Raw genomic sequence first — 16,786 nt, 5'->3', positions numbered from 1 at the left:
CTGGCTGAAAGGTGACATTCTGCATAATATTCTTGGTTATACCTATGTGAACCTGGAATAGCCAAGTCCAGTGGAGTTTCTTTAGGTCTCTTATGATTTCAGCTGACATCTCTATAATTTCCACCTCTAGACATCCAGGATGCAGATGTCCATCTGCAGATTTCCATGATCTGGATTCACCATCCAGTCATCCAAACTCCGCTGCTTAACTACCCCAAAATCTTCAGCTTTCTCAGAGAAAGGGGTTTAACCCATGCAAGGGAGTCAACTTACTATGAACAATTTCTTATTCCATTAATAATACAATCACTTTACCTCTTATGTTACCAATCTGTCATCTACCTCTATGCACCCTTATGATAAAAAAAGTCATTTGTTGTAGTCCAGATGAGCAGCACACCCCTTTGGCCAAGCTTTTGTCATTTTGGTCTCTCCCTGCTGCATGACACCTGGCTCACATCTCCCCTGTTTGCCTGGACACCAAGTAGTCGCTCAAGTGCCCCTGAGAACTCTGCATTTTGGAGAATGATTCCTTCTTGAAAACTCACTCTCCCATCAGTGTATCTTGGAAAAGCCAGACAGCTGGACCTACTTTAGTGTAATTTAGCTGAGATGTCAGCCCTCTTAAGGAGGAAAACACTACTCAGTGTGAATAAAAGTGGCACCATCTGTTCCACAGTGAAGAGACCTTTGCAGCATGGCCTGAAGGTCGAACCCTGCTGGACTCCGAATCAGAAAGTGCTGTAGCACATGTAGCTGTAAATGGAGAGTGCTCTAGCAAATCCCTCAATCCAGCACTGCTCCAGGATCTGCAGCCAACAGCCCTAATTGAGGATTTACTTAGGCAGCAACTGGTCTTCTGCAGTGATGAGAGGTGTCAGGCTTTTGGAGGAATAAGCTCTCTTTTCTCTTCTCTCTTCTCCCCATCGTGACCAGTAGTTTCTCAAATCTCAAGCGTTTATTCAAGCAACCAACCTTCACTAGCAAATGGCTGAAGTTTTGATGTTTAATGTTGCAGGGATAGCAGTAGGCAGCTTTTCTTGTTTTCAGCTCTTTTAGCACACTGTTTTGCCTGAAGCAAAATATGGTTTCAAGCAGTCTCACTCCACTGGTACTTTCTCCTTGCCTCAGCTAACAGCACTTGTGTATGTATTAAAGATGCTGCAGCAGAAGTTGATGCTACAGGGCTTGCTCACTTATTTCAGATAGTCAGCAATCTAACTTTTTAAAAATGCACTTTTTATACAAAGGAATTATTTGTTCCTTTTTTTTGGTTTACAACCCAATTTCAAAGCCTGTGAAAGCTTGAGTAGGGTGAGGGAGAACCATGCACTTGATTGGGACATCAACATAACATGACATTTTACAAAGTCTGTCAATATGCCTCCTTAAAGAGACACTGACATATTAGTTTAAGTGACTGGGTTTGCTGAGATTTCTTTAAGGTTGACTTAAATGTCAGATGCCATTAGCTCTGAAAGTTCAAACAGTCTACCACTGTGAGCATCTTGTGCAGTGGAGGTTGAAAGGGTCACAGGTAAGCAAAGCCATGCTAAAACACCACCTACTATGGCTGTGAAACACGTAGCTCCACAGTGAAATGCAGAAAACAAAGCCCTGAAGATAGAAGAATTATATTAATGTCTTCTCAAATAGACCACCAGGTCTAGATTTGTACCTCTGCAGCTTCTCACTTAGCAGCTGAAGTCTCACTGCTCTCCTCATCTACATGTGAGGGGGAGGTCTGCTTGCGTTAAAACTTCAGAACATGTGTGTGTCTTTGAGGATAAGAAAAGTGAACTATTGATTAGCAATTGACAAATGCAATAGAAATTTTATATAGGCTGAGAAAGACCCATCCATAATTTATGTCTGTGCCAAATATGAGTGACAGCGAACAGCAGGAGGCTTGAGCACAATATTGATTACTTTAAAAAACTGAGAAAGGCACCGTGCTGAGGACTGGAAGGATAAAGAGGAGAGGCAACAAGCAGAGAAAACAGGAGCAAAGCCATTAAGGATGTTGTGCTACCAGACACTGCCAGACTAGGAAACTGAGGAGACAGTCAGGTGGAGAGCACTGCTCTCTCCTTTCCAATCAATAATACCATGTCAAAACATAAAATGCATGCTTTTGCTCTTAAGTAAAATGTGTCTAAGATTTTTAAAAGCATTGATTCAAGGTGGATCAATGCGAATCTAGGCATATTTTCCTGTGCAAAAAGGGGGTAATAACACTTTGTAGATAATCACACAACAGAAGAGATTTCCAATGCTGGTTGTAAATGTCCTATTTATATTACAATCTTTTTGTCAGTTAAGGTTAAGAATAGTAGGTCAAGGAGTTATGCATTGTCGAAGGGGGGAAGGCAGGCATGTAAATGTGGGAGCATGGGATGTCTTTAAAAGATGAATGCAAGGAGAGGAGTTGTGCAGGAGAGGACGACATTCTCTTCAACTCCACTTCCAAAGTGCTTCCAGAGCTTTTTCACTTAACTTCTTAGCAGGAACAAAGCTCCAGACTCAAGAGCAATGCTCAGCTGAGAGGCAATGAATGAATGTACTCTGCAAGGCCTGTTCCTGGGGGTACTGGATTTCTTCAGCAGCTGCTCAGCTGCAAGGTCCTGGCAAGGCTGGGGCTGCTGTTGAAAAGGCTCTGCTACTGTAACTATTCCAGCAAAATTTGTTCTAGCAATTTTCATCTCCCAAAAATGTGTTTGGTGGTAGAGTATACAATGGTCCTCTAATTAAGCAAGTTATGTGAGGATAATTGCAGCTTCAATTAGACTTTTTGCCTAACAAGGTTTTGGCCAGCATTGAGATGGCATTAAAACCAAAACAGAAAACATATTTATAACTGGCATCATCTTACCAGTATGGAGAGAAAAGGCTTTAAGAAAGAGGAAAAAGTGGAACTAAACTTCTAACTGTCCAATTCTCCCCCAGAGAGAACCCAGCTTGCTTTTCCAGAGACGAGCAGCAAATTTAAGTGAATAAGATGTGCATTTCAAATGCTGAGAGAGAAAGAGAAAAAAGAGAAGTGCACCTGCAGAGGGCAGCTGGGGATGTGAAAGGTACCTCAGAGATGGCTCTCAGTGGCCTTGCAGCAACCCTGGTACCTGCACAGCACAGCAGCTACTACACAGGTACCTGAGTAAGGAATTCCCTGTGCAGACAGAAACCTTCTGGTTCCTGTGCTGGGGTCCCTGCACAGACCTGCCCCATCCAATGCTGCCCTCGAGGGAAGCATTTGTGCTGCTGGTTGCAAAGCAAGGCACTGGATTTGTGTACTTCACACAGCCTTGCTCTGAGCATTCTCTCTTTGATCCATCAGGAAACAAAATTTGGCTTTTGCTTATTAGACTGGAATATTGAACTGGGACACTGGCAAAGGAAAAGAAAGAACTATTCTTTCTTCTTTAAAACAAAAAACTTTGGAATGTTTTAGAACACCCCAAATTCCAGAAAACTACTTCTAGTAAATCTCATCTTTAATCACTCATTCTTCAATAGTCACTGACTCTTGCTCGGTTTTTTTTAATGCAGGTGAAAAAATATTTTTTTTAAAGAGCTATCACAGAGCTATAGTTGAATGACATAAGAGAAAGGACAAGAAGAATAGTCCACGACCCACTTCAGCAACAACATGTTTCCAAATCACCCATATAGGCATAAAAATAACTCTCTTACAACACTTCGATGTTTCTTTCTCTCTTTTTCAAAGGCAAAATTTTTCCATAATAATGCAATGTTTCACTGTCCTGAACATTTACATGCCCCTGAAGTTCTAATAGTGATGCAATAATTCCTTGGCATCAATAAAATATATTCCCTTTGCGAACTCCCGCTGTTTCCCTCATCATCGGTAAAATCTGAAAAGCCTTACAAAAATAATTATTTTGCTGCACACTGTTTTTCATTTTTGATAGAATCTTAACTGCAGACTTTTCTGAAAGCACATCTAAGAAAAACCTTGTCATTATTTCCACTGACCTGAGTAATGAGGCAGGAGCATGAACCCCCTGCCTCCCAAGTGGCGAGAGGTGCTGCACAAAGCACACCGAGCTCCCCTCCAGCAGCCAAACGGCACAGGCTGTGGAAAGCAGAATGGGAGAAGCATTTGGAAAAGAGAGGGGCCTGGTCTGACTGCACCTAGAGCACCAGGGGAGGGACAGAGCTCAGGGGATTCAGGATGGGGCCCCTCTGGACAGCAGTGGCTGCAGTGGGCTCAAAGCACACCACGATCACTGCAGTCACCTGCCACTTGTGCTCCCCCAGGATTCCCTCCAAAAGGAGCAGCTTCCCCCACCCCAGGTATTCCCAGAGAGGAATCTGCTCCAATCTCCATGCTCCTGGATCTGATGGCTGTGAACAGTCACAGGGAGCACATCTGGCCTCTACTCCTCAGTTTTTATGCTGGTGTTATGAAAATGACATTTACCTATTCCCTTTACTGGGCTGTGGAGGAGATTGATCAGGCAGCTTATATATCCTGCTTTCTGTAATCTTCCAAACTAATTAGCTCCCAAAGAGATACCATGCCAGCAGGCCAGATCCCTCCAGCTTCACCAGTAAGAACAGCAGGTGGGAGAATAGCTCCACACACGTTCCCTGCTTGGCCCTTTCTACAACTGCTTGTGACACTAATTGATCGGTGCCAGTGGTGCTGGTGGCAGAGACGCACACAACCCACAGGGAAGCTGTTCAAAGCTGCTGTAATGAGTAACCTATTGCTGCTTGAAAGCACAACCATGGGCTTTGAATTCTGCTATGATTACCTGGGCTAGCCAGGCCTCTGTCCCCTCACAGTGTTAGAGACGAATAATATTTTAACCTATTTGAATTTTACGCTAATGACCTGGGGAAGAAAGAAAGGAAGAAGACAACTCGCTTCAAACTATTTAGTGTTCAGTGATATGGCAGAGGGACTTCAGAGAGAGCCCACCTGGGTGGAGGCACAGTTGAGTCAGCACACAGAGGTGCCAGAGGTTGTTGCCAGTGGGGGACCTGGAAATCCTGCTCTGCTGGCAGCGTTGTTCCATGCACATAAAGCCTGTGCAGGCAGTGAGCCTCAATGTGTGTATGCCCTGACAAGGGATGTCAGGGCATACACACATCCGATGTTCTGGCAACCTACGACCAAAAAAGCAACCCCTCTGGAACCTTCCCTGAAAGCATCAGCTACAACAGCCCTGGGATTACTCCAAACTCTGCCCAGGGCTGGCTCCCAGCTGCCTCAGCATCTGGGGAGAGGAGAGAACCTGCTGCTCTCCAGAGGTTATTGGGAATTCACAAATCTAAGCAGTAAATTAAAATGTTGAGGAGACTAAGTAAAATGGAAACAGTGTCAAGGGTGCAGCTCTTTTCTGGTCACTACTGCTCATAATTTCACATTTTACCCAGACTTGACACAGCTTTCAAAAGCAATACTGGCTCTGCTGAATGATTCATGCAGCTTCTGTTGCAGTAGACATTGACATTATGAAAAACTTCTCTGCAAACCAGCACAGTGATTAAAAATAGAAACAAAAATATACAACAGTTCTGAAATAAGCCAGCTCACAAGTGTCCTAAAATACCTGCTTCACTCTGGATACCTCCAGAAACCACTTTAAAGTATCACCATTCCAGGAATTACTGCATTCAGAGGGAGAGGTCTGTGCTTCTGGGAAGCTTTGCAAGACAATGTCATCACCAGGGCAGGACAGAAGTTGTACTGGCTGCAGGAAAACTTCAGTGTCCCAGCTGCAGTGAATCCCTTCATGCAAGAAAGTGTTTGCATCTTTTCTTACCCTGCTGTGGTAAAAGCTCAGCATTAAAATAAACACTGATCATAGTGGAAAAAAATTCCTTGAAATGACAGAGTTTACACTGAGTATTACATTAGTATATGAGGGCTCTACTTCAAAAGCATCCTAATATGTTCCAAGAAAGAAATAAATTGCTCACTTAATTCTACTAATAGTTAATACAAATAATTAATGGTCACTGCAATAAGGCCAATCACTGTTTGCTTCAGCTTGTGTGCACAGAGGAACACAAGTGATGTCCTGGCCTAGAGAGCATGCACACCAAGTTGGGTCCTTCATGTTGTGCAGGGTTGTGTGAACACAGCCCAGTGGAATAACAGCATCACCTGAGGCAGCTCGAGCCATGGGGACTGCCAGGACCCAGAGAGAGTGAGCCCAGAGCTCAGACAGCCTGCCTACATTCCCATTTCCCAAAAACTCATTTTCTGCTCCGTGAGCCCAGAGCTCAGACAGCCTGCCTACACACGTTTCCCAAAACCACATTTTCTGCTCTTGCCAGTGCAGGTGACACAGGTCTTCTCCTGCCCTACAGCAAACACCAATTCCTGCCTCCCAGAGGAAGCAGTTTGTAGTGAGCAGAGCTACAAGATACGCTAAGCAGGTTACATCTGAGCCCAGCATGGGGCCCTTTGCTTCTGAAGGCAGTTCAACCCAGTGGCTTTCATCTGCAAACCCCTCCAGGTCCTCCTGGCTCTCTCAGAGTCTGATCTGCTCATAGCTGAGATCAGTGCCTGCATCTTTGCAGTGAGCCACGATGCTGCTGTTAACAACACAGGACAGCAACCCCGGGGCAGAAGGACAGCACACAAAGGCTTGAGATCACTTTTCTCACCACAGATTGCCGGCCTTTGCTCTCAGCCAAGCAGTCTGAGAGACTAAGCACCTTTCCCAGGATCATCTGGACAATTTAATGGGGCTTTGACCTTCTATCCCTGATGTGGCTGTTGCAGTGCCCTTACTGATTGCATATTCCTGTTAATTAATTCCTGCAAGCATTTGGTATTTATTTTTTTAAATAGCTAAAATGCTATCAAGGGTTTGAAAATGTTCTGTCAAAGTTGTGGACGTGCTATCAGACTGTAGCTGGAAACACATTTGCATTTCACATCAGCTAAACCTCTATCTCAGGAATATTTAGATGTTCTACCCATCCTTGGAGCATTTAAAGTAGTGACAAGACTCAAATAAGTCTATGTATAATGGTCTTTTTTTTTTCCTGATAGGGCAGCAAAGACAGCAAAGCTCATTTTTTTTTTTTTGGAGAGACACTGCATGGGTACACAGGATGTACTGAGCAGCAAGAATTCTGGATCTTATTTTCTGCTCAGCAGATGTTTTGGCTGATAGTGAAGTAGTGGACAGTCATTTTGCCAGTTAGTGCTTCAGTTTCCTCTATTTTTAACACTATTAAATTAATGTTTTTCTCCCTTTAAGGGTACAGTTTTCAGGGCAAAGGTTCTTACTTTGCACCGGAGCTCAGTTCAACAAAGCACCCAAATCCATTTGGGACCTTGCTGTACTAATGTAACACAAACTAGCCAGATTAGAAACAAAAAGTACTGGGTTCTGAAAACACATGTTTTTCAGACTGCAGAGTTTAGGCAGACACTAGGAGTAAAGCTGTTGAATAGCATATTTAAAACTCAGATGGAAAACAGAAACTTCCCCAACCACAAGTTGTACAAGACAATATACATAACCCATTGAATGGAAAAACAGACTGCCTTTATCATATTAACGATGATTTATAAAAGCAGATGTTCCAGAATCCACCAAACATTGCATTTCACTTCTATTCATTTATACTCAGCTTCAGTGATGGCTTGCTGTATTCTTGATTATTTTTTTTTTCCTTCACACCCATTTCTGTTCCTGTTACCCTGTTAATTGATGGCAGTTTTAGGCCTGGTATCTCCCTGGTTAAATGGCTCTGGGGTACCTTCCTAGACAAGGAGGTTTAAGGAAAAAAATCCATTCTGCAAATATCATCACAGCAGTGCTACCTGTAAGCATCCCCAGAATTATTCTGCTGGTTATTTAATTAGCTCAGACAAAGGTTGCCCAGTGCACAGAAATCTATCAAGGGATCTGCAGTAATATTTGGAGATCATTTCTTTTACTGCTTCATCATTAATGTTTTATGTATTCTTGCAATTGATAGAAGCAATAAAACATTTCTGAAAAATACAGAAGAAACAAAAAAACTAATACACAGGAAATAAAATCTCATCTGAAATTCCACTAGCACTGCACCCATGGCATCATTTAATAGTTTGCTAGGTCTGGTGTACAGACTACACTTCACTGCATCATGACAAAGTACTTCGATCTAAATAGATTTCCCCTATTTATCCCTGGTGGAAAATCTAAATGGAACTTTTTGGGTGAGAATGAATATATCATTGTTTAGTTTACAGAACTTGTATCTTCTTGCTTCTAATAGTTTCTCTGAGCATGAACCTGAACTGTTACATAAAATAAAGAAAAATATTTCAGTAAGACACATCTCAATTAAAAAAACCAGTTATGGTTGTAATTATATACTGGAATATATTATTATCTGTTGAAATATTTCAGCTTTACCCACAGTTCAAATGGCCTGAACAGAAATCCTGAGTATGGCAAAAAGCAAAATTATCAGTTTCTTAACTCAAAGTTCAAGTCTTTCTGCAGGATCCTTCTGCAATCCTCACAGTCAAAGAAAACAGCAAGAAGATGCATCATTTTAATGGCATATCTTCAGGTTTTGTGGAAAACACCAAAGACCCAGCACTGGGGTAGTTAAATGGCTCATTTAATTTTAAAAACATCTGTCCATGGACAAGATTGATGCTGGATGAAGGAGAAGTGAATCTGATCAGTAGGATTTTTATTTCCAACCAGAAAAGCACATCCCAGAGAGAGCCCAGCACAGTTCTTAGTTTCTAGGCAAAGTTGGCAGCTAGAAAAGGCCCATCAACCCTTCTATTTGAATTTGTTGTCATTAAAATCCTATAAATATAGAACACAGCTTGGATTTTTAAGAAAACATTTGTGTTGATTCCTTTTATTTTTAAGACTATAGTTGAGAGATAAACCTGCTAGGCTCAGCATCACCAAATGATCTGCTGCTAAAGTAGTTACAAAACTTTTGCCAGTAAGTGTGCGTAGTTTAAAAATGTTTATATTCAATCAAATAACTAACATCACCTACTATAGCCACAATGCAAAAATGACAGAATGGACAATTTTTGTTGTCCTGGGAATTCAAAGTATGTTCTACAATCACAGCAGGAAAAGCAGGAAAATTTAAATAGTGCTTCATGATGATTAAGTCAGCTAATTGTATACATGTGAGCAGTGATGTCATATCAGCAGTGCCTTGACTTTGCAAGGTAGTAGGAACAGAATGAAACTCTTGTCTAGACTCTTTAAACACAATATATTTGACAGTAATCAGTGAATTTTCAGCATCAATAATAAGCAGCTTCACTAACATCCAAGACTTTTCTCATGCTTATCCCAATGCCACGTCCCAATGGCAGGCAGTATCCCTGATCCCAGATATAAACCAAACAAAGGCCAGTATGTGCATGCAGAATGAGCCCTTTACCCTGCCTCTCATTTCAATGCTACTTTTCTTACATATTATGCCTTTTTTTTTTTTTTTTTTTTTTTTTTAGCAGAAGCCAGCTGTTGAAATCTGGACTCAATTCATCTACAGTGTGAAAGATCATGTCAAGTGCAGACAGTGACTCACACTGGGAAGAAGGACACTTTGTGATTTCCCAACTATCTGATCAACTATGGTTTTAGGCAAATGACTGATATTAGATATTGGATTATGTCTTTTTGAAAGTGTGCCATAACCAAGTGTAGCTAGAAACTGAGGACACAGTTGAGTAAGGACATATGGAAAAGGTCTCTGTGCTCATTCTTTCTGGAAATATCATTGCAGAATAGCGTGGAAGAGAAAAAGATGATGATTTTTTTAAAGTGGAATCTCTCTGCATTTGGTAAAAAATGCATCCAGAAATGGGCTTTATAGGTACTTTTAATTTCTTTTTAAAAGCTGCTTCAAGGGAAGAACATGAAGCCATACACAGCAGAGCAGAAAAAGCAGAATTAACTTTTTGGCTACAGGTGACACTGCTGCAGGAGAAGCCTGGTGATGGGGCCATTAGGAGGAGACCTGTGTTATTGGGTTACTTTCCTATGCCATTACTCTTCTGTTGCAACGACACAGAAGACCTGCACTCAAGTTTTGTGCACAGCCTTAGGCAACTCCTTGTGCTCCCCTGTGCCTTTACTGCCATCTATATCTTGAGAACGATAGCACTGCTTTGTCACAGAGATGTCACAAATCCTCTAAAGAGAGACATGGATTTGTTTATTGGAGCAATAGGTTTGCTGCAAGTACCTGAGAAAGGTCTTCAGAGAAATCTATGCTCTGTGGACATTCTGCCACTGCAGTCACTTACAGTGACTCTAGGACAAAAAATGACTTAATGCCTTCGTCACTGTCAGAAAGTGAGAACACAGTGAAACCTTTTTTCAGCACTAATATCAGGGCTCTGTGGGAAAGAGAAAGCTGAAAGAGTCAAAAATAAAGTTATGCTGATGCATAAGGGCTGTGACCTAAATTTCTTACATTTTCTTTACAGAAAAATTCAGAAAAGCTTGCCTAATGCAAAATGCTACAGTCACATCAAGGGATCAGAGCCACATGGTCACTAGGACAGATGGGGCAGCCCCACCATCCTGGAACTCAGTTCTTGTTGTGCCTTGATGAAATATTTTAAGTTCATTCCATTCACAGTAAAATGCCTGAACTGGCTGAGAGAACTTGAGGCACTGCAATGATAGAACTTCCTGTTGTAAATTTGCAGTGAAGATAACTTAGCCTCCCCTAGTTTACAAGTCCTAATATCCATGTCCCAAATAAAGTAAATACAAGAAACCAACTAAAAACCACTGGTATAGACAGGCAGCAGTAAGGAGTTTACAAGTAAATAAAATAATCTTTTTCCAGTGTATTTATGTACTCATGCATCTGTGCCTTATTTATCTGTAACTCTTCACAATCAGGAAAAAGTATAGGCTTTGTCTACTTGAAGGGACTGGTTTATCTCTGCTCCTGACCCTTTAATTTGTCATCTAGCCAGCTTCCCCTTGGTGAGAATGTTTCTGGCACTCCAAGTCTGCAGTTAACTTAATAAGGAATGTAAGCACAGTTAGATAAATTAATTTCAAGGTCAAGCACACTGACAATGGAAAATGGATGCAAGTGGCAGGTAATAGAGGAAAATTCGCATGCATACTGATATACTGTTAAAGGCAGATGTTACTAGATAATTTAATCTCAAATGTAACTGATGTTTTCAGTTGCCCTTTTCCATTAAAAGAATTGTACCAGATGCAAAAATCAAAGATTATTCAAAGAATTAAGATATGAAAAGCATGTTAGATCACTAAACTCCAATTAGTTAAATTAAATTGTATACCATTATCTACCTGTAGTTTTATTGGTAGCTAGCATTAGCACTCAGCTTGAGCAATAATAAAATTAGAGAATAACACTTTAATTGAATTGCACTTAAAAGGATCATGCTGACAAATGTGATTGTATCTGGCTGTAATGCACACCTTTTCCAACGATCATTAAATCCAATGAAATGAAAGTCACAGGATGTTGACAGCTCTCTGAAATAATCTGTGAACCATGCTATATCTTGCAGCTCCTAATCAATTTAGAGAAGCCTCATTAAGGCTTTGCAGCTAAAGAACACTTAAAAATCAAAACAAATTACAACATGTTATGGATAACTAGATAATCATATCGATACAACAAGGATGTATTGTGTTGCAACAATTCATTTCCTTTGTAGGAAGAGTTTGCCATGGATGATTTAAGAATTGTTATTCCTAACTGCAATCAGCCAGCCCTAATGTCAAGCTTTTTCATCTTTACTCATAATAAACATTTCTTATGCTGTGTCTTCACTGTATTCTAGATCTAATACTGGACTCTATGATCCCGTGGCTCTTAATTATTTGTGTGTCTCTGTGTATATTTGTTTCTCTCCTGTGTTGTTTTTACCTCTCTGGAGTGCACAGAAACAATGATGTGTGATTCTGGGAACAAATTAGACATTATCAGATACCCCTGTGAATATTTCTCGGCAATTTTTGTTCCTCATGAGTAAGTACTTTGTTGCTGGATTATTTAACAGCCAATAACTCACCCTCACTCTCTCCTACCTTCGGTGGCTGTTTCCTTTTTATATGGCAGCTAATACAAAATAGTGTACCTTGATGTAACACTTACACATAAGCAATTTGAGCTGGGTAATTTAGCAGATTAATGAGACCAGCCAACAGGCATTTAAAACTGAGACATATCTGTGGCACTCCTTCTTGATCTACTTAGCCAATGTGGACTTGGCCAGTCACCTTTCCCAGTGGACTCATCTCAGTCACATGATAAATCATTCTTACTCAAATATTTCTTTTTAAAGATTCCCCCTCAGCCTTAGTTGATAAAAGTCCCAGGCATCAGATGGAGTGCATGGAACCAGATACAAACTTCTTTCCTCCAACATGGACATTATAGTTAGTCACTCCTGTGGCTGATTAATGTTCCTTTAGCTTCAAGCCTTTGAGGGATTGTTATAGTGTGACTTCTGCTCTCAACAAAGCATAAAATTGGATATAACACTAAAGAGCCACTACATAATACTATCCTGTTTTCCCTCCATTGGACTGATTTGCATGGACCACTCCAGACTGACATGGGAACAGGCTTTAAAATGCAACAGTAGATTAAGACAGAATATGATACTGATGTTAAATACAATTTATAAAACAGAGGTTAAGCTATCTGAAGAAATATGGCTTTAATAAATACATGCTGTTTCTTCTGTTCTCTTTCTGCATGAAAAGCAAAGCAGGGTTCCAGACAACATATGGATTTCCACATAGTTTTTCATGTTTGCCCAAGGTATACGAAGTGGCTATCACACACACAGTATACTGCTCAGCAAAGGCAACAGCCAGTCCATAAACATTTGAGAGGGGGTTAGAGATTTAAACATAAAGACAACAGAGCCAATAATGGACCGGAGGCTTAATACCAGTTAAAGTTAATATTATTGGCATCGTGGGAGTGCCTAGAAATCCAGTCACACAGTGAAAAGCAGGAACAAAAGACAACCCAAACACCTCCTGACATTCTTCACCAGGAGTGCAAGGAGGGTTTGGCCCGTGAAAAAGCAAGCACCCTTAATCCTAAGGATCTGACCCAGCTCTGATCAACTCCCATGCTGTCACCCTCTTCCACAGAGGGATGGACATTTTTCTCCCTGCAGTTTGGAGAGGATGAGCCCTTTCAATGTATTAGCTCAGCAAGTGGGGGTGTGAGTTCATCTGGGATACCCTTGAAAATCAGTTTCTTGACACCCCCTCCCCCTTGTTGCTTCCATGCTGTACCTGTTCTGTTCATGCCTGACCTCCTCCAGCATAACACACTACACACAGAGTTCCATAATAATAACAGATCCAGGACTTCATCCTGCACTTACTCTTACCTCTGACAGGCAGGACAAACACCACTACCTGAGTTAAAGTCATGACATGGAGACCAGAATGTTCTGGACATGCTCAGCTGGGTGGCCAATGCACAAGAAGAAACTGTCCTTCCACTTGGGACTGTCACCTCTGCCCCTGCAGAAGGTGCTTTAAAAGAGAGTCCATTGTTCATAGTGCATAGACTCACATTTAATTCTTACTTTTCCCAGGCATAAGTGGCACTGGATACTAGATGGATGCAAGGCTGGAAGCACACATCTTGAGTATGGGTCTGAGCAAAAAAAGAAACCCTGAAGGCAAAAACAGATTGTGGGAGGATAAACAGCTGTATGCCACCACCAGTAGGTCTCTGTCTCATTATTTCAGAAGTCTCCAAGTTCATTTTCCAATGAGGTCTTGAAGGGCTCATGTTGTGGAAATCAGTGCCTGTTTACAAACATCTGCACTCTAAAGAAATATAACCATCTACTGCAACCAGGGCTTAGTGGGACAAGAACAGCTACTTGAGATAGGGAGAAAAATGTGGAAAGCTCAGCAGGGTAAGGGAAGGAATCTGACTGCTGTGTCAAGCATCCTGCTCCACTTCACTACATGGAGTGCTCTTTACATAACCCAGCAATTAATTAGAAACAACACACATTTGTGGTTCCCCTTAAGGCAATGAAAAATAACTAATGAACATGTGCAATAACTTTCCTTTTAGCAAGAAATTTCACCAGGCCATTTCTGTTTTGAACCAAAACACAGCATGTACATCAGACGGCAATAGCTCTGAGAGTGGTGAGTCCAAACCCAGTAACAAATGGGCTTTGAATACGTTTATGAACAGGAATCCTTTCAATATTTCAAGGCCTGTATTAGAGAGTGAATGATGATGATGCCTGCCAGAAAGCATATAAAGAAAGAAGGAGCTGGCCCCTGGGCTTTTCTGTCATGCAGCCTGTTATCAGCAGCGCCGTGCCACGCACGCGCCTCCCGCGGCCCCTCTGCCCTGAGCCTGGTGACAGCAACTTGGAGATTTTCAGGTCCACTGGGGAGCCCACAGGAGCCCTCCTCCAAAGTAGGGCCTACCAAAGGCATTTCTGTCCTTTCCCAGTGTGTGTCCCCCCAGAATTATCAGCCATTTAGCAGATGGCCCAGCAACGCGGCCCATATGGAATTCAGCCCCTCACACAGTGCCTCTTCACACACATGAGTTTGGTGCACATAGCCTGAGTTTTGATGTCTGCTGGTCCTTCTCTGGTGGTCCTTGACTGTTATGCAATGCCAGTTGTGAGCACAAAGTCTAAACATAAATCAACTCTTAGGTAACCAACATGTCCAAACACAAAAGCCTCAGATAATGATAACGATCAATTTGGCATTTATTTCTGCATTCTCACTGGCTACTTTTGTCAAAACCCTTAGTATTTCCCCTAACCACAATCTGAAATCTCTTTCTGCAGCCATGAAATCTAAGTTTATTTTATAAATGGAGAGTCTATCACATTTTTACCTATTTTCAAAAATAATAGTAATAAGAAAACCACCAAGTCTTCACAGATTTCCATTAAGATCACCACAGCTGGCAATGCTGAACAATCCTAGAGCTGCAATGTGAGCTAGACCTTGGCTCCAGGCTTGCCTCTGGCTGACCTGGTCCGTTTATGTCTCAGAAAAGCCAGATTAATATGGGCCATGTGTTTCATGAGATGGGCTCTGTGCTCTCCACACACCACCATGTGGGACATAGACAGTGCTAGAGGTCATTTTAAGCTCAAATCCATTTGTAACACCCATAACTTAGCACAGAGCTGTTCTGAACTGTTTACAACTTTTCTCTGAGGAAAACCTTCCCTTTCAAAGGGGTTAAAACATATGTCTGAAATACAATCACACACATTTTTTCATTTTTCACAATTTCCTTCTCTCTCTCTCCCAACCAGTTTTCAACTTACTCCACCTCACACCCATTCTCAGCACCCAACTTCCATCCTTCTCAAGTTATTTTCTTGCTTAAATGATGTTGGAATAATATTAAGAAGAATTTTTTTGATTGTCCAATTACAGTTCACATGTGATTCAAAACTGCATTAAGGGTTTGATCCTGCCACCCTTGAAATCAAATATGGTTCTGTTCAATGAAACCAAAGCAAGGCAGAAATGGAAGATACAAAACAGCAGGCAGGTCTCTCTGAAGGGCAGTGAGTGGTCAGTGCACCAGAGTGACCTGGGTCCATTAAAGAGGCAGAAAATGGGACACTAATTTCACAGACTGTCTTGGGAAATCCTGCAGCAAGAAACTGCTTCTCCTCCTGCACAGAGGTGTTGTGGACACAAAGAGCAGTTCACCCTCTATTGAGCTCCACACTGGACTGACATCTAACACAGCAGAAGCTGCAGTAAAGCAGGTCATTTCAGAATTGCAGCAAACCTGAATAAAATTAATAGTTCTGGTTTATGGCAGAGTCATTGAGAGTAAACCAATGAGGAGAGGTAGAATGATAAAACCAGAACATTCAGGAAAAAAAAACAAGTACACTTTTAAGTGATCTCAGCTGTAACAACTAACACACACCAGCTGTTACAAGGTGCAAAAAGAAGGTCTTGGGCAGACAAACAACTTGACCAGTTGTATTCAGCTATGAACAAGCTGCACCTAAGTTGTGTGCCAGTAGATGGTGTGTTTATTTTAAACTAATAGTTACCTGAACACAACTGGAGCTCTCTTTACCACTGCTGCTTTGTTTAGAGCCCATACTGCTTCCTGAACATGCTTCAGTTTTACCCTCTGAAGTTTCCCTCTCCTATTTCATCCCCTTGTGAAATGTCACAAAGAGGATCACTGTGGCCAATGTGATGGGAACGTTCAGATTGCTGAGTGTAATATGCTATTCATATTTGCACTTCAAAGCATTGTGCTCTTGCAGTTAGATACAATCCCGTGCCATCCTTCATAGGAAATGCCAGGATCTTTCCTCATCTGCTGGCACAAGAGCCCAGCTCCAGGTTTACCTCTCCTGGCTTATCCAGGCCGTTATTTATCTTGACAAATGTCCATGCCCCTAAGACCAAGTGAGAGCAGCAGGAAGCCAGTGGATTGCAATGTCCTCTTGACACGCAGCACTGCTTCAGAGACAGCTTGGCTCAGGCTCCAGATCTTGTTTTCACAGAAGGTTTCAAGAATTTGTGAGACATCTTTTCATTTGCTTTTATCTTATGATAGCTTGTTCAGCCCCCTTCACAATTAGACTCTGACATTTTTATGGCTCAGAGTGGCTGCATTTTTTTTCCTTTTCTTTTTTTTTTAAGTAGGTCATGTGAAACATGAATGCGTTGCATCAACACATCAAGAAGGCTTGGTGTGTCTCTGTTCAGGTGCTCAACATTTGAGACCACTACTCTAGATGCTACCCAGCCATCACCCCCAC

The sequence above is a fragment of the Passer montanus genome, unplaced genomic scaffold (genome assembly GCF_014805655.1).
Source record: "Passer montanus isolate IOZ18808 unplaced genomic scaffold, ASM1480565v1 scaffold45, whole genome shotgun sequence".
NCBI lineage: Eukaryota > Metazoa > Chordata > Aves > Passeriformes > Passeridae > Passer > Passer montanus.
The sequence above is the reverse complement of the archived record's forward strand: the minus strand, read 5'-3'. Positions refer to the sequence as shown.